At 44.6% G+C, this 13878-nt stretch overlaps 1 protein-coding gene across 3 annotated transcripts in view; it reads right to left on the minus strand.

Moving 5' to 3' along the window:
* Nucleotides 1–13878, minus strand: part of FARP2 (FERM, ARH/RhoGEF and pleckstrin domain protein 2) — a 750352-nt gene that overhangs the window by 213506 nt on the left and 522968 nt on the right. The gene's annotated exons all lie outside the window — the stretch shown is intronic.

Here is a 13878-nt window from a genome sequence, read left to right on the forward strand (position 1 = left end):
CATGCCCATTTCCGGGATCTCAGCCAATGAGAAATGAGGAAAAGCCCAAGCCTTTTGATGTCACCACTCAAGCCATACCCACTCCCCTGCCCCCAGAGATGACATTGCCAGATATGACATCATGTCCCACCCATTGCCCACCTTATTTGCATGGACCCACCCAAACCATACGTCCTTTTGCATAGTCTTGCCCCCAAACCCCACCCATTTTGGTGGTCATGGGAAGTGATGTCATAGTCACACCCACTTTTCAAGATGGCAACCACTACTGTATGCATCACATCACTTCTGTTTTCACTACTAGCCACCAACTTGGATGGGGGTCACATGCTAGAAAGTAATGTCACCCCCCCCTTCCCGACACTACCTCCTAGAGCCTTGGTGGAATTTAGTCACGCATGCGCATTTCTCAAAGAAAAGAAAAAAATAGACATTTTTTCTTAAAAAAAAAAAAAAAGCAGCTTTTAAAGCTGTTTTAAAAAAGGTCATTTTTAAAAGCTGGATCATCTTTTTTGGCTTTGAGCACTGTGTTCACCTTAAAAAAGCTTTTAAAGCTTTTTAAAAAAGAACACCTTTTTAAGCTGGATTGTCTTTTTTTTCAGCCTGCTTTTAAGAAGGACAGGCTTTCTTCTTTACGTTCTCTGTTTGAGATCTATAGTCTCCAGCCTGCAACCTCTCCCCCTCAGCACTACGAAAGGGAAAGTTTGTTTTAAAAAAAAATGACACTGTAAGATCCATTTACAGCACGGAATCCCCACACACCCCTCCCTCTTCTCTGTAGTCATTCACCACATAAAGAAAATAGAAAACAGGCATTATCTGAATGCTTTTTATTAGGCATTGAGCACTAACATTCAAGGTATAGATCAGAAAACCTCTCACACAGTCACATGTATAATAAAACTTAACAACACGCGGCAAAGCTAGGCATGGTCAAGTAAAAATATAATCAGTTCCCGAACGGCAAAGTGTTAAAAGTTTGAATCAAAAACCCATTTATCATACACGACCCTTTGAATGTTTTTTTTAGTACATGAGATTCAACCTGCCAATGGGCCTTGTTTCTATCGTTTTTTGCTGAATGGGTATCTTAGTTTGTTCATTCAGCGGCACCCACGGATCGTAATCTAGATCTAGCTCCTTTAGACTGCAAAATTTTATTTTCTCGCTGTTTTCTCTGCTGAGCGTGATACGTTTTACCTTCAGGTGGGTCTCGCCACTGGATAGCTTGTACCCGTATGTTTTAGGACCAGCCAATACAAACTCTGGGATATGCTCACCCTTAGGGATGCTTGTTAATTTGTCTAAATAGTCACCCAAAGGAGGATCCCAATCACCCTCCTTACTTACAAAAATCACAGAGTCTGTATCATGATAAAGGCAGGGCTCTTGTAAAGCGTTGAGAAACCTGTAAAGCTCTAACCAGGCATGTACCGTTGTAAAGGTAGCTATGAAGATGTTAGTGTTACCTGGTGGTGCACAAAGTTCGTTCGTGCACTTCCAGGTGACACACGCCGCATCATCGTCTATAAGATCACAAGACGACATGGAGGCATATTTTCAAAACACTTTGGGAGGCTAAGTTCCATAGGTTTCTATGGAACTTTGGGAGGCTAAGTGCTTTGAAAATGAGCTTGATGGTATATTCATGGGAAAACAGGTACATATATACAGCTCATCGAGGTCTCTTACGATGCTCGTGACTGGTAGATTTCTTCTCTGACCAAAGTTCCCCCATAAAGAGTTTAAGAACAGTTTTGCAATTTGTCGTTTTGCAGGGTTCATGGTTATCTGATCAGCGCATAAAAGCATGCCTTCTATCTGTAAGAAATCATCTATGTATCTGTTTTGTTGTTCAGCGTCAGTACACCACTGAGGAAACCCCGATGCTTCCTGCTTTTGTCGTAGATACATGTTTATGTATTCTGCAAAGAGTTGTGTAGAAGTCTGTTCAAAATGCCAGACCCTGTAGATTTCCCCCACCCCTGTACCCTCTAGAGACAGCCATTTCCAATTCTACGATACATCATGTCCCCACCAGGGCTCTCTCGCCGTCATCGTGGGCGCATATCTCCCACTGATTTGTTACTGCACAGGTGCGACACAATGGGAACATGAGTTTACCGCACACCCTATAGGGCAGTAAGGGGAAAAAGAGTCCATGTGGGGGGAACACCTTGACTTTCACAAGCCCAAAATAATTGGAGAGGGGTCAAAATGGTCATAGATGATTTTGGGGTGTCCGATCGGGATATTCTTTAGTTTTACTGACAAAAGGGTACAGGCTGGTAAAATCATAATAGTGTATTTTCACACCCTGTTTAACCCGATAGTATAGACCAGGGGTAGGCAACTCCAATCCTCAAGAGCCACAGACAGGTCAGATTTTCAGGATATCCACAATGAATATGCAGGAGATAGATTTGCATACCATGGAGGCAGTGCTTGCACATCTATCTCCTGCATATTCATTGTGGATATCCTGAAAACCTGACCTGCCTGCGGCTCTCGAGGACCAGAGTTGCCTACCCCTGGTATAGACACATGGCATTTGTTCTGACTCCAAAAAGGGCATCTCATGGAACTAAAGGTTCGGGTAACGCGGCTCTGCTCAGAAAGGCCACACATTCCCTTATCCATTTTAACCAAACTGTCCCACTCATGTTCCCAAATACTGATGACCTTAAACCCTTCTCTTTTAGGTAATCTGCCTTGCACTGTGTTTTGTAGTTGAGAAACCTGAAGGTGGTGCCCGTCAAAGGGTTCTGTTTTTTAGAATTGTAGTAGGTCGTACAACTGTGCTAAAAGCAACCGTTAAATTCAAAGGCTGTACGCTCACCATTAACGATGGCATACCCGTTGAGAAAGTAGTCATACACCTGCATTTCCTTTTTGGACGCCAGGTTTGTATGTCGTTTTAAACATTCCTTAGAATGACAGTACAACCAACAGTTAGGGCACCTCTCTCTACACCCCTCCCGAACCGCGAATGTGTGGGATAGACACAGATGACAGCGCGATTTGCATGTGTGGTAACAACTATAAGGCATTTCACAGTGTTTACAGAAACTTCTCTTACGTAGAAATGTTTGATATCTAAGATACCGTAAAAATGATCATAATGGAGTAACATATAGAAGGTGTCATGGTACAGCTGGTGGTCGCTTTTTTTTTAAAGGTTCTAGGTTAGTTCCCACCTGGACAGTTCCCACCCGGACAATTCCCACTGAACCAAATCCTACCATACCAGGGAGGACAATTCCCACCCATAACCCAAAAAATACAAAACACAGTAGGACATGTAATCTTCCTCCCTTTTCTCTTCCGGGTAATTTGGGGGGCCAGTACCCCCTCATAACCCCCAACATTATCTTTTACACATCCCTTTCCCCTTCCAGACATGCAGTTTGTACATGGGAGGGGCAATGCCCCCCCCACACACCCCAAACTAGGTTTCAACCTAATTCTGCCCCTCAAAAGGACACACTGATTACAATTTATAACAAATTACTACTCTACCTAAGCCCCCCCACACCCCACAAAATGTCATAAATAAGTAAATAAAATAAATAAATAGATAAATACAAACTGCAGTTCATGTGGGGGAGGGGGCAATCCCCCTCACACCTCTCCAAACTAGGTTTCAACCTAATTTAGCCCCTCAAAAGGACACAATGATTACAATTTATAACAAATTACTACTCTACCTATGCCCCCCACACCCCCAAACTAGTTTTCAATCTAATTCATGCTTAATCCAGGATCTGTCAAAATAAGTAAATAAATAAAAAAATAAATAGATACAAACAAACTGCAGTTCATGTTTCAACCTAATTCTGCCCCTCAAAATGACACACTGATTATGATTTATAACAAATTACTACTCCACCTATGAAAAGTTATTCTGTTATTATACGTCTTCTATGTACATCCATATGCTGCTCTAACCTCTGTGTTCGAGACACCGTAAAAAGGACATGGGACTTGATAAAAGAAAGAAGCTATGGCTGCTAAAAAAATAAAAAGGCTAGGGAGGGTGGGAAATGTCCGAGGCGGAAGTCCTTGGTGGGAATTGTCCTCCTTAAGTGGGAATTGTCCCAGGCGGAATTGTTCTAGGTAGGAATTGGTGGGTGGGAACTGTCCGGAGGGAACTCGCCTGATACTGTTTTAAAATGATGCCAACCGTCGCTGTCTATATGATGTAGGACTCGTATGTTTATGCCCAGATGTTGTTCATAAACTGCTACGTCACTCAACATAACATTTTTGTTTTCTGACCACCCTAGCTCGGTGTGCAGTTTTTTGGCTTCCTGTAACAATTCTACGTCTTTTAGCTTGACAGTGCTGGTGAGTGCCTTGAGACTCCCCGCAAAGCACAAGTTATTTCCCACATTGTTTAGATCTACTAAACGTCTTCTTTTTTTCCCAATAATGTGGCTATCGAGAACACTTTTTAAAGACCTGTTACAACCCCCACTGCCCCCTGTTTCTGATAACCGTCACAACAAGACACGTTCTCATTGATGTGTGTTTCTCTGAAGCTCTGCATAAAATTATTGACCTGTTCTAAGAAGTGCCCTGCCACGCTCTTACCCGGTCGGTGACTTCTAGAATACAAGGAATTATATAATCCCCCAGATATAAATCTTATTTGTAAGTAATCCTCAGGTGATGCTCTACTATTTATGATATCTAAAGCTTGTTGAATATCTAGTTGTATAGTGTTTTGAACATCTGTGAATGATCTTATAGTGTCTATATTAACAAAACAAAAATGGTCAGAGAAGCTCACACCATTGAACCTTGGTGAGTTTCTAGTCCACCTGTTCACAAAATCTATATATCTCACCGTTTCAGGGTCCGCTGTAACGTTTTCAGACGTATTGTCTATAACAGCCCCAATTTCAGGGTTTGCTGTAACATTTTCAGGAGCATTCTCTGTTATAGGTCCTGTCACCGTTTCAGAATCATTACCAGCCTCATAATCGCCACAGGGGGTGTCCACGTCTGAAGATCCGCTCTTGGCTCAGGTATCACGGTGCACCTTCTTTCTCCCTCTTTCCGCAGTAGGGCTTGTGCTCCTCGGTCGTTTTTCCAAATGTTTGGATTTATCTCTAGGTTTGACATACTGATTTGGTGGCGCTGCTTGACCGTGATTGGGATGAGTTGCGTGCCCAGCTGTCAATGTTTCACCAGCCGTTTCTTTTTCTTGATCTGCGAGATAAAAAAGTAGAACATTGTGAAACAAATGAACACGGACCTATCATACCTGCCGACGGCGGGTGGAGAGTTCGTCAAGATGACTGCCAAGAAGGGAAGCAGATATAATCAACATTTTGTAAGACTATCAAGAGCTGCGAGAAAAAAAGGTGCAACGTCTATAGGAAAATAACCTAAAAATAGGACACAAAACCTGATCTTTTAAAAACTTGAGCGCTTACTTTTACGGCTTGCTGAACCACAGAACCACCGCTCTGACTGTGATGTCCCTTTGAACAGTAGGGGTGATCGGCGGTCACAACGCTGTTCGTGTTCTATCCTCTTTTCTCGGCGCTAGTTGTCGATGTTTCACCAACCATCTCTTTTTCTTCATCAGTGGGGTAAAAAAAAAAGTAGAACATCGTGAAATGAATGAACACAGGCCTACCATACGTGTCGTCAGTGTGGGTGGAGGGTTCGTCAAGATGGCCACCAACAAACCACTGCAAAGACATGCGCCATTTTATAAGATTTTGAGACTCAAAACAGAAATACTTACTTTCTTGCTGGTGTAAACCTCCAAGCCGCTTGAGACATTTCTTTGAGCAGTAGGAATGATCAGGGATCACGGTACTGTTCATATTCTGCGCTGTCAAAATACATGACAGACCATCACAGTCATCATATGTACCTTTTTTTTTTTTCATTGTTTTAATACAATGGTTTGAGGACCTGCAAAACACTTACACATAACTTTTCTTTTTCTGCTGTAAGCATGTTCTAACAGTATGTGCGACCATGCTTTACGGTTGCTTTTTCCGTTATCCACAGACCCCTGACACGTTGTGTATTTGTGTTCATCCTGCATACAACACATAGGTCTTAGTAAGTTATGCATTCATGTTAGTTGATGTGAAGAGATAATGTAATGTTTAAAAAAAATTTCTCACCATATTGCTGCTGCTGTTCTCTGTAGATTCTATTTCTGTATTGTTTAAAAACTAAAAAAAAGATCATACAGCCTTATACTCTCCAGTCATACTATTCCTTCTGGTACAAACCTTGTGCTATAGTGGTTACACAGCTGGGGTGTGGTTCAGGATAAACAGGCCTATGTGAAATATGATTGGACAAAGGAGGAGAGACCCCCACCTCTGTGACACCCATCCCTCTATATTTTTGACCGATCGTCCAAAAGGTCACAAGCCCTTGTTTTACACAGTTTCATAAGAACACACTTTATGCTTAATTCGTGTTATTATTTTTATTATTATGGTATATGTTTTTATTCTATGACTGTAGCCTGAGCAGGCCGTGATCTACCCTTATACGTGTTGTCACTGTTCAACATGTCCCAAAGTCTTTAAACAGAACAAACATGTACACACTTTTTGTAAAAAGGAATCATATTTTCTTTCAAGTATAATACAACGGAAGAACAAATGGCTAGAAATGTGAGGAGGGGTGGCAAAATTTTCTTCAGGTATATTAGTGAAAGGAAAATGACTAAAAAGGGAATTGTGAGACTAAAAGATACTGCGAACCGCTATGTGGATAATGATGAAGAAAAAGCAAATTTGCTAAATAGATACTTCTGTTCTGTTTTCACAGAAGAAAATCCTGGAGAAGGACTGCGATGGACTGCAAAAAGTACAAATGAGATTGAAGTGGATAGAGCACCGTTCACGGAAGAGAGTGTGTATGAACAACTTGAAAAGCTAAAGGTGGACAAAGCCATGGGGCCAGATGGGATCCACCCTAGGATATTGAGGGAGCTCAGAGAGGTTCTGGCGGGTCCTCTTAAAGATTTGTTTAATAAATCCTTGGAGACGGGAGAGGTTCCGAGGGATTGGAGATCGGCGGATGTGGTCCCACTTCACAAAAGTGGTGATAGGGAAGAAGCTGGAAACTACAGGCCGGTAAGCCTCACTTCAGTTATTGGAAAAGTAATGGAAGCGATGCTGAAGGAAAGGATAGTGAATTTCCTGGAAGCCAATAAGTTGCAAGATCCAAGACAGCATGGATTTACCAAAGGGAAATCGTGCCAAAATAACCTCATTGAGTTCTTTGATTGGGTGACAGGAGAATTGAATCAGGGACGAGCTATGGACGTAATCTACTTAGATTTCAGCAAAGCTTTTGACACGGTTCCCCACAGGAGGCTCTTAAATAAACTGGAGGGGCTGAAGATAGGACCCGAAGTGGTGAACTGGATTAGGAACTGGTTGACGGACAGACGCCAGAGGGTGGTGGTGAATGGAATTCGCTCGGAGGAGCGAAAGGTAAGTAGTGGAGTGCCTCAAGGATCGGTGCTGGGGCCGATTCTGTTCAATATATTTGTGAGTGACATTGCCGAAGGGTTAGAAGGTAAAGTTTGCCTATTTGCGGATGATACTAAGATCTGTAACAGAGTGGACACCCCGGAAGGAGTGGAAAACATGAAAAAAGACATACGGAAGCTAGAAGAATGGTCTAAGGTTTGGCAATTAAAATTCAATGCGAAGAAATGCAAAGTGATGCACTTAGGAAGTAAAAATCCACGGGAGACGTATGTGTTAGGCGGGGAGAGTCTGATAGGTACGGGCGGAGAGAGGGATCTTGGGGTGATAGTATCTGAGGATTTGAAGGCGACGAAACAGTGTGACAAGGCGGTGGCAGTAGCTAGAAGGTTGTTAGGCTGTATAAAGAGAGGTGTGACCAGCAGAAGAAAGGGGGTGTTGATGCCCCTGTATAAGTCGTTGGTGAGGCCCCACCTGGAGTATTGTGTACAGTTTTGGAGGCCGTATCTTGTTAAGGATGTAAAAAGAATTGAAGCGGTGCAAAGAAAAGCTACGAGAATGGTATGGGATTTGCGTTACAAGACGTATGAGGAGAGACTTGCTGAACTAAACATGTATACTCTGGAGGAAAGGAGAAACAGGGGTGATATGATACAGACGTTCAAATATTTGAAAGGTATTAATCCGCAAACGAATCTTTTCCGGAGATGGGAAGGTGGTAGAACGAGAGGACATGAAATGAGATTGAAGGGGGGCAGACTCAAGAAAAATGTCAGGAAGTATTTTTTCACGGAGAGAGTAGTGGATGCTTGGAATGCCCTCCCGCGGGAGGTGGTGGAAATGAAAACGGTAACGGAATTCAAACATGCGTGGGATAAGCATAAAGGAATCCTGTGCCGAAGGAATGGATCCTCAGGAGCTTAGTCAAGATCGGGAGGCGGGGCTGGTGGTTGGGAGGCGGGGATAGGGCTGGGCAGACTTATACGGTCTGTGCCAGAGCCGGTGGTGGGAAGCGGGACTGGTGGTTGGGAGGCGGGGATAGTGCTGGACAGACTTGTACGGTCTGTGCCAGAGCCGGGGTTGGGAGGCAGGGCTGGGGAGGTGAGGATAGTGCTGGGCAGACTTATACGGTCTGTGCCTGTGCCAGAGCCGGTGGTTGGGAAGTGGGGCTGGTGGTTGGGAGGCGGGGATAGTGCGGGGCAGACTTATACGGTCTGTGCCCTGAAGAGCATAGGTACAAATCAAAGTAGGGTATACACAAAAAGCAGCAAATATGAGTTATCTTGTTGGGCAGACTGGATGGACCGTGCAGGTCTTTTTCTGCCGTCATCTACTATGTTACTATGTTACTATGTTACAATGGATATAAAAAGGCCTCAAAGTCTGAAACAGATACAACCACATTAAGAACTATACCAGAGCTGCCAAGGGGTCCCAATTTTGAGGAGTTTTTAGTACTCACCCCAGCCCCACACCACTTTGCCTTGGCTCCATCCTCTCAACATGGCTCAATCCCCTGACATACCTCAATCCCACAGCCATTTCAGAAAATATGTTATTTACTAGCCTAATACCCTTTTCAATTAGCTTTCAGAGGCCAAAACCTCCTGCTTCAGGTTAGGTCAGGACAGGATAATACTGTTATGGTATCCTCTCCTGATCTGAGGAAGTGCTGGTCTCTGAAGACTAATCAAAAATGTCTTAAAATCAGTGACGGTATCACCTTATTTTCTATTTTGTGTTTTATTTGTATTTAACCTTTATTAACACAGCTACCACATTACTTTATCCTAAATTAAAAATAAAATTATTTTCTGTACCTTTGTTGTCTAGCCATTTACTTTTTCTAATTGTGTTGGTCCTAGTCTCTTGATTCTGCTTTCCTTCATCTTCTCTTAACTCTCTTGCCAGGGTTTTCTGTCCATTTGTAATTTTTCTCTCCTTTTTCTTTGTTTTCTTCAATTTATTTTTCTGCCTCTCTCTCTCTCTGTCCAGATTTAATTCATTCTTACTATCCATTCTTTAATTTCCCACTTTTTACTTCATCTACCTATGACTTTTCATCTTTTCCTCACTTTTGTTCTCCCCATGCCCTTTCCTCTTATTCTCCAGTCTTTCACTTAACTCCATCCTCTCCCCCTTTCCATCCAGCATCTCCCCTCTTTCTCTCCCCATCCTTCCAGTATCTCCCCCTCTTTCTCTCTGCATCCTTCCATCCAGCGTCTCCTATTTCTCTCTATATCCTTCCATCCAGCACCTTCCTTCTTTCCCTCCTACCCTTCCATCCAGTGTCATCCCTCTTTGTCTTCCTATCCTTCCACCATCTACCCTCTCCCGATCCTTTCATCCATTGCTTCCTTCTATCTCCCCTTCCTTCTAGCCAGTTCTCTCTCTCTCTACCCTTTTCCATTCAGAATGTCCTCTCTCTCTCCCCATCCTTCCAGTGTCTTTCCTCTTTCTCTCCCTACCCTTCCATCCAGCATCTTCCCTCTTTCTGCCCCTTTCTTCCAGCATTTTCCCTTTCGCTCCCTCCTTTCAAACAGCATTTCTCCGTCTGACCAGCTAGGGTCCAGTTTCTCCCCATGCTTCTCCCTCTCCTGCCCTTTTCCATGTCCCCTCTTTCTCTCCCCATCTTTCCACTCATCTCTCTCTCTCTGTACCCCTCTTCCATCCAGCATCCCCACTGTTCTTTCTTTTTCTCCCCTCTGCTCTCTCTATTTATCACCTCCTCTTGAAGTCCTTTCCACCCGGTACCCCATGTTTCCTGGCCGCTGCTGCTTCTCCCAATGTCACAGCAGCGGCAAGCACAGGGCTGCAGCCGCCTTCAGGCATGCATTGTCGGCTCTGCCATCCTCTGCCCCTGCTGACAATTTCCTGTTCCAGGGGCAGAGGACCGGCAGAGCCGGCAGCGCATTCCTGAAGGCTGCTGCGGCCCCGTGCTTGTTTTTCTTGCTTTGCTGTGGCTGCTCATCAAGAGAGAAGCAGCGGCAGTGGATCCCCTGGCACAGTGCGTCTCAGCGGGAAACTTTCCCGCTTAGGCGGGAGTTCGGGAGATGACCAGCCAAAGCAGGAGTCTCCTACTGAATGCGGGAGACTTGGCAGGTCTGCTATATGCATTTGTAAAAGGAATCAACTTTTCTTTCACATATAATACAATTTATATAGTACTAGGGAAAAAGGCCCGTTTCTGACACAAATGAAATGGCACTAGCAAGGTTTTCCTCGGAGTGTGTGTGTTTTACAGAGTATGTATGAGAGTGAGTGTGTGATACAGAAAGAGTGAATGTGTGTGACAGAGGGAGAGTGAATGTGTGAGTGTGTGTGACAGAGTGAGACTGTGTGCAAGAGTTTGTGTGTGTGAGAATGAGAGTGTGTGCCAGGGGCCCTCTCCCACCCAGTTTCAGGGTCCGCCTGCGCACCCTCCCTCCCAGTTTCAGGGTCCGGACCCCCTCCAAGTTCCAGGGTCCGCTCTCCCTCCCTTCCTCCCACCCTCCCAGTTCCAGGGTCTTTCCCCCCCTCCCTCCCATTTTCTGGGTCTCTCCCCCTCCCTCCCAGTTTCAGGGTCACCCCCCCTCCCTCCATCCATCCCAGTTTCTGGGTGCGCCTGGCCCCCCTCCAAGTTCCAGGGTCCGGCCGCCCACCCTCCAAGTTGCAGCGGCCGCTCACCCTCCCACCCAGTTCCAGGATTGTTGTCCCCCCCCAGTTCCAGGGTAGTTGCCCCCTTTCTTTCCCTCCTCTCCCCTCCAGCCACCCACCTGCAACGTTCTGAAGCTGACTCTGTGGCTTCAAGTGAAGGGTTCGTAATTTTCGTCAGGTTCGTTGCTCTTTAACCATCTGTCGGCCCCGCCCTCGCGCCTCTGATAGGTCCGCCGCCTTCGACGTCGAAATGTGATGACGTTGAGGACGTCAAAACGCGATAACGTCAAGGGCAGCGGACCTATCAGAGGCGCGAGAGTGGGGCCGAGCGAGATGGTGACAGAGCGACGAACCTAACGATCCTTACGAACCCTTCACTTGAAGCCACGGAGTCAGCTTCAGAACGTTGACGGTGCCTTTTATTATAGTAGAGATATGAAATCTCGATCTTTCAATCTGTTGGCCAAACTATCTAGTTTTTCAATAGGATTAGACACTGATTTTACACTTTCAATGAGGTCCATGATGGTGTTAATAGTTTCATTAAAAAACTAGAATGCCTAGAATACATTCGAAGCACAGTCTCTCACAAACCGCTCGTAGTTTCTGCACTCTGACATCAGGGTGCCATCTCAGGCACGCGTGTTGGCTCAGATCTCACCTTTCCAATGTACAATCTTGACAGTCTTTTGCCACAGCATCGCCCTAGCAGCAATGTAGCTATTCGTACGAGCGAATTGAAGACGTTTTTCCAGAAAAAAGCGTGGATCCTTGGCTGCTTAATAAGACCTATATAGTGCCACCATCCCATGACTCAGGCATCCATGGGTCTGAAGGCCCATTTGCAAAGTCTCTGTAATCATTTCACAGGCATCCTGACAGCAGCACAAGCAACATAAACTTGAGGCTGACTGGCTGTGGATTTGCTGTGTTGTTCACCTACAAGAGAATACGGACAGTCTGTTAAAAGGAAGATCAAGAAAAAGCATCTAGAAAGTTATACCTCAGAACATATTTTGTCAAAAAAGAATGCAAAATGACACGCATACCTGTGAAATGGCCACCTGGTTTAGAAGATCCATGAATTCTGCATCCTCAGCCACTTCATATATTTCTGCATCATCAGCATCTCCGAACGTGTCTTCTGGAAAATCCACAGCATTTTCAGTTACAGTTATATTCTGTATGCAATCTAGGTCTTCTGTTAGCGAGACATTGACTTCTTGAGAGTCAAACAGCTTTTGCCCACGTCAGTTCATCCAACAAGGACGCTGTCATTTCCTGCCCTAGCAACGGATCCTCCTTCTTTTCTGTTTCAGCCACATACTGCATGTTCTGGTCACTAACAATGTTTTCTGATTCTGTCAGGTCAATTACCGACAGGTAGCCCTCGGTCTTGGCATCAAGACCTTTAAGATATATATTGAGGTTTGAATATATATATTGAGGTTTCACCCTCTCTTTAACAACAATGGTTGTCTACCCCTTCTAGTCCTCTGTATATTAGGGGTTTCATAAGACTCCATATTTAGCTGCTGCATCTTTCTGATCTCCTGATAGATGGAAAGTATGTAGAATGGTGGTAATGCCTTTTTTATAGCTTCTGGTCATGTGCTGTTCTTATGGGTTGTCCTTACGTTCTGTCTGCAGACTTGCCTAGCTTTGCCACGTGTTGTTACGTTTTTATACATATGACTGTGTGAGAGGTTTGCTGATCTGTACCTTGAATGTTTACTACTACTACTACTACAAATCATTTCTATAGCACTACCAGTCATACACAGCGCTTCACAAATGAACATGAAGAAAAGGCAGTCCCTGCTCAAAAGAGCTCACAATCTAAATCAGGACAGACCGACAGGACAGTGCTCAATGCCAAATAAAAAGCATTCAGGTAATGCCTATTTTTCTATTTTCTTTATGTGGTGAATATGGAGAAGAGGGAGGGGTGTGTGGGGGATTCCATGCTGTAAATGGATCTCACAGTGTCATTTTTTTTCTTTCCTTTCAGAAATGCGCATGCATGACTAAATTCCACCGAGGCTGTAGGGGGCAGTCTCGGGAGGGTTTTTTGACATTACTTCCTATCACATGACCACATGGTGTCTAGTAGTGAAAACAGGAAGTGATGAGATGCATGCATGCAGTGGTGGCCGCCATCTTGAAAAGGGGGTGTGGCTACGACATCACTTACTGTGATATCACCAAAAGGGATGGGGTTTGGGGGCAGGACTATGCAGAAAGGGGGTGTGGTTTAGGGCAGGGCTATGCACATAAGGCACAGCAAGGGGCATGGTTATGCAAAAGGAGCAGGACTGGAACGGGGCATAACATTGTATCAGGCGACATCATCCCTGGGGGCCAGGAGTGGGCATGGCTTGGGTGACGTCATCCCTGGGAGCGGGAAGTGGGAAGGACTTGGGCATGTCCTCACTTCTGATTGGCTGAGAACCCAGAAGTAGGTCCCAGAAGTAGCATCTGCCAAATTTGACAAATGCTAGTGATATTCACTACTTACAGTTGTACTTCAAAGCACTTAGAAACCAAGCTGGAACATAAGGTGATTACATGATTCACCTCAAGACACATAGAGTGATGGAGATGGTTAACTGGCCAAGGATACAGTTCTGCACTACACAGCCTGCAAAACTGAGTACCAGCTCATCCTGCATTTCTGCCAATAGTATTTGTCCTATCTACAGAATTTCATCACTCAACTAGATTGAAGGAATTGAAGGAAAAAAGTCTAATTTGTGATTTTTAG

The sequence above is a fragment of the Microcaecilia unicolor genome, chromosome 10 (assembly GCF_901765095.1).
Source record: "Microcaecilia unicolor chromosome 10, aMicUni1.1, whole genome shotgun sequence".
Classification (NCBI taxonomy): domain Eukaryota; kingdom Metazoa; phylum Chordata; class Amphibia; order Gymnophiona; family Siphonopidae; genus Microcaecilia; species Microcaecilia unicolor.